Here is a 16,326-nt window from a genome sequence, read left to right as displayed (position 1 = left end):
GGGAACAATAATTTTGGAAAGACATTGATAAAACAGTTAATTCAGAAGAAGTTAAATTTTCAGAAAAACATGGCATCTATCTGAGAAACAACAAAGAGATGCCTGATTCAGAAAGTAACAATTTAAAATTTATGTTAAATATCTAAAGAGTTTATGCTAGATTAGAAGGCAAACAAAAGCTGTGGATGGATGATATGGGGAGACAGATTTTTGACATAATCTGAGAAAGGTTTTCAATAGTTGTACTCAGTGGCTGAGTTGTGTCCAACTCTTTGTGACTCCATGGACTGTAGCCTTCCAGCCTCCTCTGTCAATGGGGTTATCCCAGCAAGAATACTGGAGTGGGTTGCCATTTCCTTCTTCATCTTCTCAACTGAGGGATTTAACCCTCATCTCCTGTGTCTCATGCATTGGCAGCTGCATTCTTTACTACTAGCACCACCTGGGAAGACCCTTTTAAAAATCAGATTTTTCGAAAGTGAAATGAGTGGGCTTGTGAGACTTGGAAAAGAGGTTTCCACTTATCATGGGAGGTTATACTCACACTCCTGAGATCTTTCCTAATTTTAATGTTTTTGATTTGCTATTTAGTCAATAAGTCATCTTAAAAAGCTCCCTAAATCACATTTTATAGGCTCAATTCAGTTCAGTCGCTCAGTTGTGTCCGACTCTTTGCAACCCCATGAACCGCAGCAGGTCAGTCCTTCCTGTTCATCACCAACTCCCGGAATCTACCCAAACCCATGTCCATTGAGTTAGTGATGCCATCCAACCATCTCATCCTCTGTCGTCCCCTTCTCCTCCTGCCTTCAATCTTTCCTGCATCAGGGTCTTTTCAAATGAGTCAGCTCTTCACATCAGGTGGCCAAAATATTGGAGTTTCAGCTTCACCATCAGTCCTTCCAATGAATACCCAGGACTGATCTCTTTTAGGATGGACTGGTTGGATCTCCTTGCAGTCCAAGGGACTCTCAAGAGTCTTCTCCAACACCACAGTTCAAAAGCATCAATTCTTCAGTGCTCAGCTTTCTTCACAGTCCAACTCTCACATCTATACATGACTACTGGAAAAACGATAGCCTTGACTAGTAATGTCTCTAGTAATGTCTCTGCTTTTTAATATGATGTCTAGGTTGGTCATAACTTTCCTTCCAAGGAGTAAGCATCTTTTAATTTCATGGCTGCAATCACCATCTGCAGTGATTTTGGAGCCCAATAAAATAAAGTCAGCCACTGTTTCCACTGTTTCCCCATCTATTTGCCCTGAAGTGATGGGACCAGATGCCATGATCTTAGTTTTCTGAATGTTGAGCTTTAAGCCAACTTCTCTCTCCTCTTTCACTTTCATCAAGAGGCTCTTTAGTTCTTCTTCACTTTCTGCTAAAAGGGTGGTATCATCTGCATATCTGAGGTTATTGATATTTTCCCTGGCAATCTTGATTCTAGCTTGTGCTTCATCCAGCTCAGCATTTCTCATGATGTACTCTGCATATAAGTTAAATAAACAGGGTGACAATATACAGCCTTGATGTACTTCTTTTCCTATTTGGAACCAGTCTTGTTCCATGTCCAGTTCTAACTGTTGCTTCCTGACCTGCATACAGGTTTCTCAAGAGGCAGGTCAGGTGGTCTGGTATACCCATCTCCTTTAGAATTTTCCAGTTTATTGTGATCCACACAGTCAAAGGCTTTGGCGTAGCCAATAAAGCAGAAATAGATGTTTCTCTGGAACTCTCTTGCTTTTTTGATGATCCAGCGGGTGTTGGCAATTTGATCTGTGGTTCCTCTGCCTTTTCTAAAACCAGCTTGAACATCTAGGAGTTCACAGTTCACGTATTGCTAAAGCCTGGCTTGGAGAATTTTGAACATTACTTTACTAGCATGTGAGATGAGTGCAATTGTGTGGAAGTTTGAGCATTCTTTGGGATTGCCTTTCTTTGGGATTGGAATGAAAACTCACCTTTTTGCAGTCTTGTGGCTACTGCTGAGTTTTCCAAATTTGCTGACATATTGAGTTAGTAAAATGTATTTGCTACCAACTAAGGAAGAAATCTAGTCCCATCACTTCATGGCAAATAGATGGGGAAACAATGGAAACAGTGACAGACTTTATTTTCTTGGGCTCCAAAATCACTGCAAATGGTGATTGCAGCCATGAAATTAAAAGATGCTTGCTCCTTGGAAGAAAGGTTATGACCAACCTAGACAGCATATTAAAAAGCAGAGACATTACTTTGCCAAAAAAGGTTCATCTAGTCAAAGCTATTGTTTTTTCCAATAGTCATGTATGGATGTGAGAGTTGGACTATAAAGAAAGCTGAGCACTGAAGAATTGATGCTTTTGAACTGTGGTGTTGGAGAAGACTCTTGAGAGTCCCTTGGACTGCAAGGAGATCCAACCAGTCCATCCTAAAGGAGATCAGTCCTGAACATTCATTGGAAGGACTGATGTTGAAGCTGAAATGCCAATACTTTGGCCACGTGATGCAAAGAAGTGACTCATTTGAAAAGACCCTGATTCTGGGAAAGATTGAAGGTGGGAGGAGAAGGGGTCGACAGAAGATGAGATGGTTGGATGGCATCACCGACTCAATGGACATGAGTTTTAGTAAATTCCAGGAACTGGTGATGGACAGGGAGGCCTGGTGTGCTGCAGTCCATGAGGTTGCAAAGAGTTGAACATGACTGAGCAACTGAACTGAACTGAAGAAAGAAAAGTTGAAAGGAGGAGAAACTACTGAGTGTTGGGTATAACTAGTTTGAAAAAATATATATTAAGCAGCTGAATCATGAGTAGAGAATATCAAATGGATAAATGTGTGCCTGCTTAGTTGTTAAGTCTTGGCTGACTTCTTGAGATACCCTACACTGTAGCCTACTGGGCTCCTTTGTCTGTGTGATTTTCCAGGCAAGAATACCAGAGTGGTTGCCATTTCCTCCTCCAGGGGATCTTTGCGATCCAGGGATCCAACCTGTTTCCTGCATTGGCAGGCAGAGTTTTTACCACTGAGTCACCAGGGAACCCCAAATGGATAAATATTTTTTGCCAATTAGATCGTTCAGTGGCTCTCACAGCGTATCTAACTAAAACAATGTAATCATAGTACAGACAAACACAATAGCAGGACAAAGATACAGTTCTAAGACCTGAGACATAGCTCCTGATTTTTAAACAGAACATTACCAAAACATATACAAAATAGTGTGGACAGTTCTAAGGAATGCAGGGTTGGAAAAAGGGATTTGGGTCACATAGTTTTGTGTTTAATATGCAAATTAATTCCAAAAGCAGCTAGATTGGCAAACAATTAGATTCTCCTAACATGGAAAAGGAATTTGTCTAAATTTGCATGTAATTATTTAGTCCAAAATCCCAAATAGAGAAATGATAAGTAAGACTATCTCTGTTGGTGTAATCATATAAAGGTGTGTATCCTTTATTGTTAACATGATGAAGAAGAATATTGATATTTGAGTTGAAAAACTGTTAAAAGCTTCTTATGCTTCACACTCAAGTGCAATATTTCACTTGACTATAACTCATAAGTTTTCTGTAGTAGGCTGAATATTTTATATGCACAGTTAAGTACACAAAAGTATTAAACGCAATATATTTCTGACAGTAATATAATTTGAGGCAGAAACTTTCTATCATATTTACATATTGCTGGGCAGATGGGGCACTCAAGTTTAACATACAAAGTGAGAATCAGCAAACAAAGGCACTTTGTGGGCTTTACCATAAAGGAAAGGGAGTGGTAATCAGTGAGAATCTACTCTTTCCCAGGCAGTGTCATGTGGATCCATGGATATATATCCTGTTTACTGAGGGTTTTTCTGGCACCCCATCCCTCAAATTATGCACATGAAGTGAGTGTCAAACCTGCTTGACCCTAGCCTGGCACTGTGCTGTCCTTCCTGCTTTGCTTCCTGGCCTTCCAGACAAAAGTATGAAACAAATACATACAACTGATCATTTTACCAACCTAAATACACAGAATTTGACATTCAAACTTCTCTGACCAATGTAACATAAATACACATGATGAGACAGATAATTTAAATTAGGTTGAAAAGTTGAGACCTATTCTATTTATAGGGCAAATTATTTTACTGAGAGGTTTTTAAGATAATGAATAAGCTGTACCATCCGGAATATAATAAAAAACCAAAAATATCTAAGCCCCTTTAGGAACTCTCTATCAGGCCCCAAGCTTAGAAATTTACAGTCTGAATTCATGAGCAATATGAGATCAATTACTATAAAAGACAATTTCAGTCATTCAAGTTGGAGAAAAGGCTCAAAATCTAGCTTGAAACTGCGCTATTTAATTCTTTTAAGATTTACAGAACATTTATATATGAATTATCCCTAAGAGATATAGGGATAAACAGATGAATCAAATATGAACACTGAGTCAAAACAGTATACAGCTTAGAAAGATAGACACAGAACATTATAATACTAAGAAGAAAGATCGTTAGTAACAGCTGAGAAAGCCCTGGGAAATGAATAGCAAAGAAGAGAAAAAGAAGTCAGTGGAAGGCACGGGTTCCTGATGAGAGGAAAGAAGTGGGCAACACTTGATATATAAGAATATTGAGACATATAAAAGAATCCAGTACCTTAGTTTAATAGGAACATGGGTATATGATAGGGAAAAGACCATACCTAGATCAACGCTTAGTATAGAACAGGTGTTCAGTGAATATTTTTTAAGTGAAAATAATGAATAAGTGAAGATTGAAAGGCAGGATAATGCCAAATTGTAGAGACCTTTGAATGTTAGGATAAACAAATTGCACATGAGATAGAGTGGAACACTTACAGGCTTTTGAGCAAAGATGGATCACTATCAGAATTATGCTGAGGGAAGATTAACTGGTGGGAGGGGGCCAATCAGTTAGCTATTTGTATAGTCCAGGAGGGTAGTAATAATGACAGGAATTACCAAATCGGAAGTAGAACGTGAACGGAGGGATGAATGGGACAAATGCTGTAGAGGCAGAATTGATAGTTAAAGTAATTAATTGGCTCTGAGAAGAAAGATGAAAGCGATAATAATGACTCCTCAATTTCCAGGGTGGATGACAGGGAGGGTATTGGTGCTTTTAACAGAAATAAGGAACACAGAAAGATAAGCATCAACTTGCAAAGAAAGATAATTAGTTCAGAGTTAGATGTATGGCTGGCAGGGGCACTGACAGGGCATCCAGGTAGAGATGTGCAGCAAGCAGATAAGTGTTGTCTTGCTCCGAAAAAAAATAAATGCTGTCACAAGGGGAGAAGCAACACTTGCCCCTTGATGTGCCCCTCACTTAACCTCTACTTTCTGATTAATTGTAGTAAGGAGCAAAGATAGCGAAGGTTTTGTTCCTTAGTGCTGAAACACTCACAAAAATCATGTATACACTTAGAAAAGCCAAGTCGTATCAACTAAGGTGATAAAAGATTTCAGATTACCTACATGTACCCGAAGCTCTGGATATTTAAATCCTCTGCTTGGAATGCAAACAATAAAGTGAGAATAAAGTGAGTGGCTTGCTTGGGCTAAACACGAGCATAAACCATGGTTCTCTAGTTGCTTCAGAATCATCTGAGAAGCTTGTTAGCAGACATTCCCAGCCCGACCCCAGGAGTCTCTGATTAAGTAATTGTGGAGTGGTCTAAGAATTTATAGTTCTCACAAGTTCCCACATAGCGTTGATGCTGCTGGTCTAGGCCTATACTTTGAGGATCAGTTGCTTGAGGATAAGGGCTTTTAAATAATGTCCAAAAAGTGATTATCAGAAGATAATCTGTGAACAATCAAAAACACTTGGATTCCTTGTTAAAAATTTAATTCTTTTGGTCTCATCCCAGACCCAGTGAATTTTAATATCTGCATTTAGAGTTAGGAAATAAGCCTTTCATGCAACCTGTCCAGGTAATTCTGAGTACCTTTTAAACTTTGAGAACCACTCAAATTATAATGTGAATTTTAATTAGCTTTGAAGGGCATTAGAGACTAAAGTTCTATTATTGTGGAAGAAAGAAGAAATGACCAGGAGTTAAGAGATATGAACTGTAGTCATAAATCTTGACATTAATTTGCTGTGGAGCCTTAGGTAAATCTTAGGTAAAATAAGCTTTTTAGGTACAGTTTTCTCATCTAGAAAGAAAAATGATTAAACTGACAGATCTATGATGAATACTGGGGATAACAAGCAGTAATAGGTAATTCCCAGAGAATTTAGGAAAACTAGCATTTCTCAACTGGCTGTGTAAGAATAAGATATGGTTTGCTTTTGTTTTGTTGTACTATACATGTCTCAGAGTTGCCTCACTAGATGGAGGTAGTTGTTAGGTTATTGATCTCTGTGTCTTTGAGAATCACTATTGGGTGAGCTATTTTTGTGTGCTGGATTGAGTTCTACTTCTCATGAATGCTGGGCTTTATAAGATTAGCCAGCACAGTCTAATTTCTACTGGAGTAAATGATAGAGATTATAGTGATTCAAGTTTCTTATCCAAAATAGTATCTCTTAAAAAATAAATATTAGAATAGAACTTAAATTTATATGTTCCCTCTTACACTCATTAGGATGGCTACCCCCTAAAAAAATATATCAGAATTAGTGATGGTGGAAGATGTTGCGAAACTGGAAACTTTGTGCACTATTGGTAGGAATGTACAGCCACTATGAAAAACAGTATGTGGTTCCTCAAAATATTAAAAATAAAGTTACCATATGATTCAGCAATTCCATTTCTGTGGATATGCTTAATTGAAAAAACGGATGCAAATATATTTGTACCATCATATTCATAGCAGTGTTTTTCACAATAGCCCAAAGATGAAGAAACTCAAGTACATACACATACAATATAATATTAGTCTTAAAAAGGATAAACATTCTGACATGTGCAAAAACATGGATGAACCTTCAGGACATTATATATTAAGTGAAATAAGCCAGTCACAAAGGGACGAATTCTGTATGATTCTACTTATATGAGGTTTCTAAAGTAGTCAAATTCATAAAGGCAGAAAGCAGAATGGTACTTTCCAGGAGTTCAGGGAAGAAGGGAATGAGGAGTTACAGTTGAATGATTACTGAATTTTAGTTTTGCAAAATGAAAAGAGTTTTGGGGATGGATGAAGGTGATGCACGTATAGTCAAGATAGTTCTACTTAACTGTACATCTGAAATGATTAAGATGATAAATTTTATGTTACATGTATTTTACCACAATTTTAAGTAAATAAATACAAATTTAAATTTCAATAAAAATGTATACTTATGTTAGTCACTTAGTTGGGTCTGACTCTTTGCAACCTCATGGACCACAGGCCACTGGGCTCCTCTGTCAATGGGATCCTCCAGGCAGGAATACTGGAGTGGGTTGCCATTCTCCTCTCCAAAATGTATATGTTCAATGTTAAATGTGGAAACTATTAATATGATGTGTCTAGAGTATATTATAAATCGACTCCTTATGACATAAAAAGAGAAGCTTCACGCTTACTTATGGAGTTTTCTAAAGCCTATTTTTCACTTTTGGATTCTAGTATTTCATATTATGAATAACAGAAGAAATAAAAGGAAGATTGAAAGCAGATTATTTTCTACCAAACACAAGTTTGGTTTGATATTGTAATGTATTTATTGGCTCAAAACACTATTGAGGCATTGAAATTTTATTTTATTTCCCAGGCTGAGTTGGTACCAGATGGCAGAGCCCTAATGGATTTTGCAAAACATTATTGATTTAAATAAGGGAAATAATAGAGTTATGAGTATTTAACAAGAAAGGAGGAATTTGTAATCAGAAGTTTTAGTACCCCAAATTACAATTAATCTGAGAAACATAAAAGCAGAAGGATATGGTAGTAATCATGGCATTTCTGCTTTAGAAGGAGAAGTGAATTCAGCTGTTGAAGAGAAGAAAATCACAGCGGAACACCGAACATATAAGTAAGAGTGAGAGGAGAGGATCCAATGAAGATGTGAAAGGACACCCAGAGGATGGGATCCAGAAGATGGCAAACAAAGCCTGCATAGCTAGCCTACATACATAGCCTACAAAGCTCCTAAAGCTCCTACTGAGAAAAGGTACGTTCAAACTATGTGTTAAGGTCTATAGCTTAATTTAATGGAAACAAATATATAGGCACGAAAGTCCAATATCTTAATTAAAAATATCCATAGAAAAACATTTCAAAAACTTAGGCTCCTCTCAGTATATATCTTTCAGCAGGAAGCTTAGTTTTATAAAACTCTTATTTGTATTAATAATGTTGGGGTAAAGAGAAAGTTAGCAAACAGTGGACAGCTTAGAGTCATATTTACAAAACCATTTAGCTTTTCCCATTTTTTGAAAAGTAAATGCTGCTCTTTGAAAGTACTGTCTGGCAAAAGAAATGTTGTCTTATGAAGTGTACACTTGGGCATGTGGATTTATATTAGGACCTGACTAAATCACGTTTGCTTGCCAGTACATCTGCTTAACCGACAGTGTAAATGCAGATGCGAGGATGGATTGAAACAGAAAAGCCTGATGGGTTAAAGGTGGGGTAATGAAAAAGACAAAGCACAATCATCAATAGTTTTTAAAGTAGTATGAAACTGATAATTATAATTAAGTCCATAGAAAAGCAAAAGAAATAAAATTTAGCAATATATAGATGATGTTCAAAAGCTAATACACATTTGAAAAAATGTTCAAACTAATGAATCTGAAAAGTGAAAATAAAAATAACATACTTTCCATTCATCGTTTTGGCAAAAATGAACAATAAAAGAGTAAGGTAATTTAACTCTTGCAACTCAGGCAAGAAAGTGGGAGAACACAGCTCTCTTTTCTGTAGAAACTGGTACATTTTTAGAGACTACTTTGGGAGTGGTAACTAAATTTGTAAATGTACTTACTCTAACCTAGAATCCCACTTTTATGACTGTATTTATTTAAAAAACCCCACAAATATATAAAAATAAGTATTCATCATGGTTGCTTTTGGGAGAAAATGTATGAAGTATTAAAAGTGTTTATCAATGGCAATGGTTTGATATCACACAATTATACTCATTTCACATGCTAGTAAAGCAACGCTCAAAGTCCTTCAAGTTAGGCTTCAGTAGTATATGGACCGAGAACTTCCAGATGTACAAGCTGGATTTAGAAAAGGCAGAGGAACCAGAGATCAAATTGTCAACATCTGTTGGATCATAGAAAAAGCAAGGGAATTCCATAAAAACATCTACTTCTGTTTCACTGACTATGCAAAAGCCTTTGACTGTGTGGATCACAACAAACAGTGGAAAATTCATAAAGAGATGGGAAGACCACCTTACCTATCTCCTAAGAAACCTGTATGAAGGTAAAGAAGCAACAGTTAGAACAGGACATGAACAGCAGACTGGGTCAAAACTGGAAATAGATTATGTCAAGGTTGTATATTGTCACCCTACTTATTTAACTTATGTGCAGAGTACATCATGAGAAATGTCAGGCTGGATGAAGCACAAGCTGGAATCAAGATTGCCAGGAGAAATATTAATAACCTCAGATACGCAGATGATATTACTCTAATGGCAGAAAGTGAAGAGGAATTAAAGAGCCTCTTGATGAAAGTGAAAGAGGAGAGTGAAAAACCTGGCCTAAAATTCTACAAACAAAAAATGAAGATCATGGCATCTGGTCCCAATCACTTCATGGCAAATAGATGGAGAAACAATGGAAACAGTGACAGATTTTATTTTCTTGGGCTCCAAAATCGCTCCAGATGGTGACGGCAGCCAGGAAATTCAAAGACGTTTGCTCCCTGGAAGAAAAGCTATAACTAACCTAGACAGCATGTTAAAAAGCAGAGACATTACTTTGCCTACAAAAGTCTGTCTAGTCAAAGCTATGGTTTTTCCAGTAGTCATGTACGGATGTGAGAGCTGGACAATATTTTTATTGTAAAATTAAATAAATTATAAATAAAATTATAAAATAAAATATTTTATTTTATTTGGGCTGAGCGCCAAAGAACTGATGACTTCCATCTGTGCTGCTGGAGAAGACTCTCGAGAGTCCCTTGGACAGCAAGAAGATCCAACCAGTCAATTCTAAAGGAAATCAGTCCTGAATATTCACTGGAAGGACTGATGCTAAAGCTGAAGCTTCAATACTTTGGCCACCTAATGCAAAGAGCTGACTCATTGGAAAAGACCCTGATGTTGGGAAAGACTGAAGGCAAGAGAAGGGGATAATAGAGGATGAGATGGTTGGATGGCATCAGCAACTCAATGGACATAAGTTTGAGCAAACTCCGGGAAATGGTGAAGGACAGGGAAGCCTGGTATGCTGCAGTCCATGGGGTCGCAAAGAGTTGGACACAAGTGAGCGACTGAACAACAACAGTAATTCATGGAATACTTTGAAGGTCTTAAACTTATATATTATAATATACATATACATGTATGCTAACCTGAAAGATGTTTATGACAGAAATTGAAAAAGACAAAAGCAAGAAAACATTTCATTTTATAAAACGTCAAAATGGAAACTGAATAAAAAACTGCATGCATGTTTGTGCCTATTAAACATAGAAGAAAGTCATGAAGATGATCAGCCTGCTATTAAACAGAGGTAAACTGAAAGTCAAATTGGATGTGTGGAAGGGGCTAATTTAAAAATTACAGTGGAATTATAATTTTTAATTTTTTGAATTTTTTCAATAGAAATTTTAAAAATGTATATGCACATTCCAATTTGGGAAGGAACTTTAGAGTAAGAACTAAGCTAAGGCAAAGTATAATTTAAACTGTTTACTGGATAAAGAAGTTTTGAAACATAATGGAACCATCAGGAAACAAGGATGCCCCTATCCATTTGTTTTCATCCTGGGGAACTACAAACTTGGAATTCTTTTGTAGAATATTTTGGCATGAGAATGAAGATGTGTTGAATCAAAACTGACATCTGAGACTTCCACTAGGGGTGTCTGCCATTTCCTGGGAGGCACACTCCTCTCATGTGACTTCTAAACAGTTTGAAATTAGCGTCCAAAGACTCATTGAAATTAGCTCTAGAAGAAATCTCAGAACTCATCCATTCCCTTTCCATGATTTTGAGGCCCAAAGTGACTATATCTTCTTTTCAATCCAGAAATTTCAAATATTTTTGGCTATTCTTTTCACATCTGTGTGCTCATTTAGCTAAAACTATACAATTAACATCTGATTGGTAGGTTCAGATGATACATGGCCCAGGACGCATCTTTGATCCATGGCATAAACTGCACCTCCTATCCCCTTCACTTTACTATAGTTCTGTGTTGGTTAATTTTAGGCATCAAATTGACTGGGCCATAGAAAAACCAGATATCTGGTGAAACACTATTTCTGAGCGTCTGAATCGGTGGGCTAAGTAAAGCAGACTGCCCTCCCTGGTGTGGGTGGGGAACATCTCACCTGTGCAGGGCCAGAACAGAACACAGAGGCAGAGGGAAGCTGAATTCTCTTTGGCTCTGACTGCAAGAGCCAAGACCTTAGTCTGTTCCTGCCCTTGGGCTGGGGTCTACACCATCAGCATTCCTAGTTCTCAGGCCTTTGCATGTGGACTGAAATTTATATCATTGGCTTTCCTGGGTCTCCAGCTTATAGACAGTAGATTCTGGGACTTGTCAGCCTCTGTAAACTCATGAGGCCCCAGTTTCTTAAAATAAATCTCATTCTCTGTGTGTGTGTGTATGTATATATACACATATATGTATGTATATATATATAAAAAATATATATAGGTTATAGATATTTATCACTATATATAAAATATGTATAGATGTATAGGATTATTTATATATAGTGAGATAACTAATTTAGGATATGTCTATATCTATATCTACTGTATCTTATTGGTCTTATTTATCTAGAAGACTCTAACACAAGTCAGTTCAGTCACTCAGTCATGTCTGACTCTGTGACCCCATGGACTGCAGCACGCCAGACTTCCCTGACCATCACCAACTCCCAGAGCTTACTCAAACTCATGTCCATTGAGTCGGTGATGACATCCAACCATCTCATCCTCTGTCGTCCCCTTTTTCTTCCGCCTTCAATTTTTTCCAGAATCAGGGTCTTTTCAAATGAGTCAGTTCTTCTCATTAGGTGGCCAAAGAATTGGAGTTTCTGGTTCAGCTTTAGTCCTTCCAATAAATATTCAGGACTGATTTCCTTTAGGATGGACTGGTTGGACATCCCTGCAGTACAAGGGACTCTCAAGAGTCTTCTCCAACACCACAGTTCAAAAGCATCAATTCTTCGGCGCTCAGCTTTCTTTATGGTCCAATTCTCAAATCCGTACATGACTACTGGAAAAACCATAGCTTTGACTATATAGACATTTCTTAGCAAGTAATGTCTCTGCTTTTTACTATGTTGTCTAGGTTGGTCACAGCTATTCTTCCAAGGAGCAAGTGTTTTTGAATTTCATGGCTGCAGTCACCATCTGCAGTGATTTTGGAGCCCAAGAAAATAAAGTCTGTCACTGTTTCCATTGTTTCCCCATCTATTTGCTGTGAAGTGATGGGACCAGATGCCATGATTTCTGAATGTGAGTTTTAAGCCAACTTTTTCTCTCTTCTCCTTCACTTTCTGCCATAAGGGTGGTGTCATCTGCATATCTCAGGTTATTGATATTTCTCCCAGCAATCTTGATTCCATCTTGTGCTTCATCCAGCCCAGCGTTTCTCATGATGTACTTTGCATATAAGTTAAATAAGCAGGGTGACAATATACAGCCTTGACATACTCCTTTTCCTATTTGGAACCAGTCTGTTGTTCCATGTCCAGTTCTAACTGTTGCTTCCTGACCTGTATACAGGTTTCTCAAGAGGCAGATCAGGTGGAGAAAATATCTAATCAAGGTTAATTGATTTCAACATCCATGAAGATTATTAGAAACAAAAATATGTTTTTAAAGTCTTATTTTCAAAAATAAGTCTTCTTCTTTTTAAAATAATACTAATTAAAAAACAACAACACCCCAGGCATCAGAAATGCATTAGCAGGGTTGTTGGAAATTATCTTTATATGTTTTTTCATTCTTTCACTGGTTCTGTTCTTTTATTGTGTGATAACTGATATATACCTAAAAACTCTGGTTTCTGGAGAGCAGAAAAATGGCCAGTGGGATCTGAGCTCCCAGCTGCAGGGCAAACTGCTCGAGTGAATCATATATTTGTTTGAATTATTTGGCAAAAGGGCACATGTAGCAAATAGAGTACTACCTCTAAACCCTGTGGCATGACAGCCCAGGACTCTTGGCATTTTCATAGACCCAGGCTGTTTAGTATTTTGCCTTTTCTCTGCAAGTTGTGTTCAGTCTGATTATTCATTTCTGTAATAGGGGCTTGGCCCCGATGTTAGGGTCATGTACCTACTCAGTATATGACCACGACACTTACTGAAGCTCAAGCTAGCTCTTACCCTTTCTCTGTTGCTGGTTCATGAACTGTCATCTACTCTGGCATTTTTACTCAATGGCAAATGAAGGTACAGTGCTCTAAGAGGATGGGGAATGGAATAATCAGCAGAGAATATGGCCAGTGTGGTTCATAGGTTTGAAGTCCCTAAGACCAAATGTTATTATAGGTAAAACTAAATAACAGTTGAAGTTTGTTTTCTACTTACAAAGTTTTTTTTTTTTTTCTTTTATGTAACTTGGTTCCCACTAGTCAGCTACTACCTTTCCCTTTGTCCCTCAGTTGTAGGAAGTGATGCCCTCAAATCCCTCAGCTCTTGGTAAGACTGCTCTTTATCAGGACTCCTCTCTGCCAATGTCACCACGATCCTGGCAGCATGCTCCCCCACCCTGTCACCTCATATTCACCAACTTAGCTCATTGATCTAGAGCCTAAAGTCCATATTGTTTCTAAATCTCTGAGTGCCCAGCATCAAGAAGAATCTGACTTCTAGGTCACTCCTCAGCACTTCTTGATTTGAATCTGTGCGCTGCCTGGTTTTGACCAGTTTTCCCATTCCTTTCCAACTGTCCAGACTCTTCCATTCTGGTCTATGGAACCCTATCATCACCATGACCCATATATCTGGGGAGATTACATAATTTATTGTTTGGATGGGAATACTCTTTAGAGTGGAATGGAACATCTGGCAAAATTAACGCTGTTCCAAACCAAGACATACAGTTCTTCTCCCTATGCCCTCAGGCTGTTTTTTTGGTTTTTAAATTTCCTTTTTTGGTTTTTAAAATTTTCTTCCTCCAATACTTTGGCCACCTTATCTGAAGAGCTAACTCATTGGAAAAGACACTGATGCTGGGAAAGATTGAAGACAAAAGGAGAAGAGAGCAGCAAAGGATGAGATGGTTGGATAGCATCACTGATTCAATGGACAGGAACTTGGGCGAACTCCAGGAGATGGTGAGAGACCGGGAGGCCTGGCATGCTGCAGTCCATGGGGTCACAAAGAGCTGGACATGACTTAGGGCCTGGACAACAACAACACAATATCCTTTTCCTTTCTTTTGCTAAGTAGAACCTGCTTCTCCTCAAGAGATACCACAGTGCCTTTGGTCTTTTCAAATGATGGCTATTTTTCTTTTCTACAATATTCACACCACTGTTGCTGGATCAGTGGTAGGTATTCTCCTTGCCCTTTGAACCAGTTTTAGACCCTTGTCTCTGAAGTCCTTCAGCTTTGAAACTCACACTATCAGACTCTACTACATGCTACTCATTCTTACTGCAGACATCTGCTAATTCTGTCACTTCTCCAAACTTAAAGATTTTATCACTTGCCTCTCTGTCACCCTCAAATTCCTCTTCTGTGGTTATTCTTGGTGATTCGACTATTCACATAGACATCCTTTTCCAGTACTTGGCTTATCAGTCTCTTGGCTTCTACTTCTCCAAAGATCGTGTCTTTTCTCCCACATTAGCCACCCACTCTCATGTCATATCATTTCCGATGCCAGCACTGTCTTTATCATCTCAATTTCAGATGTGTCATCTCAGAACCAAACTTCATATTATTTCCAATCCTATCTTTCTGGTTCACTACCTCCAACAATTCTCCAATCCTATCTAGACCTATAGTCCATTGTTCATGCCATCCTTTTGTTAGCCTCAATTTCCTTGTGCTTTGACTTCCTTCCCATACAGCTCAGATCCCATGATTTATAATGGAGATCATTTCTTTACATATACTCTCAACTTCCTCACCTCACTGTCTTCTACCACACTTATCTGGCAAACACCATTCTGGTGGAATTGGCACCTGAAGATAGTGAGGTTAGAGAGAACCCCACAATCATGCTGATTAGTCCCAATTTATAGTCATGACCACTACTGCAAAGGGGTCTTTAGTCTTGTTTAGGAATCTATTATATTTCACTAGTCTAATGGTTCCTCCCATTTTCCAGAACAACCATGCCTACTTTTTCTTTCTTTAAATCTCCAGAATCTCTATCCTGCTTTGGTGATGACCTTGGTCCCTGTTCTTTTTTTTTTTCCAGTAAATATAAGCAGTCAAAAATGGACCTTCATGTGCTCCCATCACTGCATCTTCCAACCTATGTGAAGGTATCCCTGTATACTCTACCCTCCCTCCTCTTACTATGGCTGGATTGTGCTCCTAAATCCAACCCTCCACTTGTACACTGGATCCTGGCAGTTCTCCTGTCTCTCTCCTGCATCATGAGTATTGCCTTCTTTATTATATTGTCCCATAAATATAGAGACACTGTATATCTTCTCTCATAAAAAAAATTTCCTGAACTTCACATCCCACTCCAGGAATCTGTCCTATTATTCACTATTTCCTTCTAGGAAAGCGCCTTTAAAAAGTGCCTATTCTCATAATCACCACTGTCTCTTTTCTTTTTTTTTCTCTCCAATTGAATTGTAATTCCTGCTCCTTTCACTCTACCAGATCTGCTTCTGTCAAGGTTACCAGTGACTACTGGTTACCAAAGAAATCACTAATTCTTAGTCTTCATCATCTTTGATCCATGAGATGATTTGACAGTTGTTCATTTGAGCTTCCATGAGACACTTTTTTCATTTGGCTTCTAAACAACCGCTCTTGGTTTTTCTCCTGCCTCACTGGCTGATCATTCCCTGACTCTGCTATACCCTTTTATTAAAATCTCCCCTCTTCTAAATATTAAACTGTCTCATGGATTAGTTTGGATATCTTTCTTCTCTAGATACACACACGTCCTTAGTGATAGCATCCAGTCTGATTACTTTAAAAGGCAAACATTATGCTAATCATCCCCAGATGTTTATCTCCAGCTAGAACTTTCTCCTAAACATCCAATTCATATATGAAGCAAAC

The 16,326-nt window shown here is 38.1% G+C and overlaps 1 protein-coding gene across 2 annotated transcripts in view; it reads right to left on the bottom strand.

Annotated features, from left to right (window-relative positions):
* The window catches only part of GRID2 (glutamate ionotropic receptor delta type subunit 2), a 1,570,085-nt gene that overhangs the window by 244,634 nt on the left and 1,309,125 nt on the right, over window positions 1-16,326 (bottom strand). The gene's annotated exons all lie outside the window — the stretch shown is intronic.

Source organism: Cervus canadensis, chromosome 19 (assembly GCF_019320065.1).
Source record: "Cervus canadensis isolate Bull #8, Minnesota chromosome 19, ASM1932006v1, whole genome shotgun sequence".
Classification (NCBI taxonomy): domain Eukaryota; kingdom Metazoa; phylum Chordata; class Mammalia; order Artiodactyla; family Cervidae; genus Cervus; species Cervus canadensis.
This window is presented reverse-complemented; position numbering and strand designations above follow the sequence as displayed.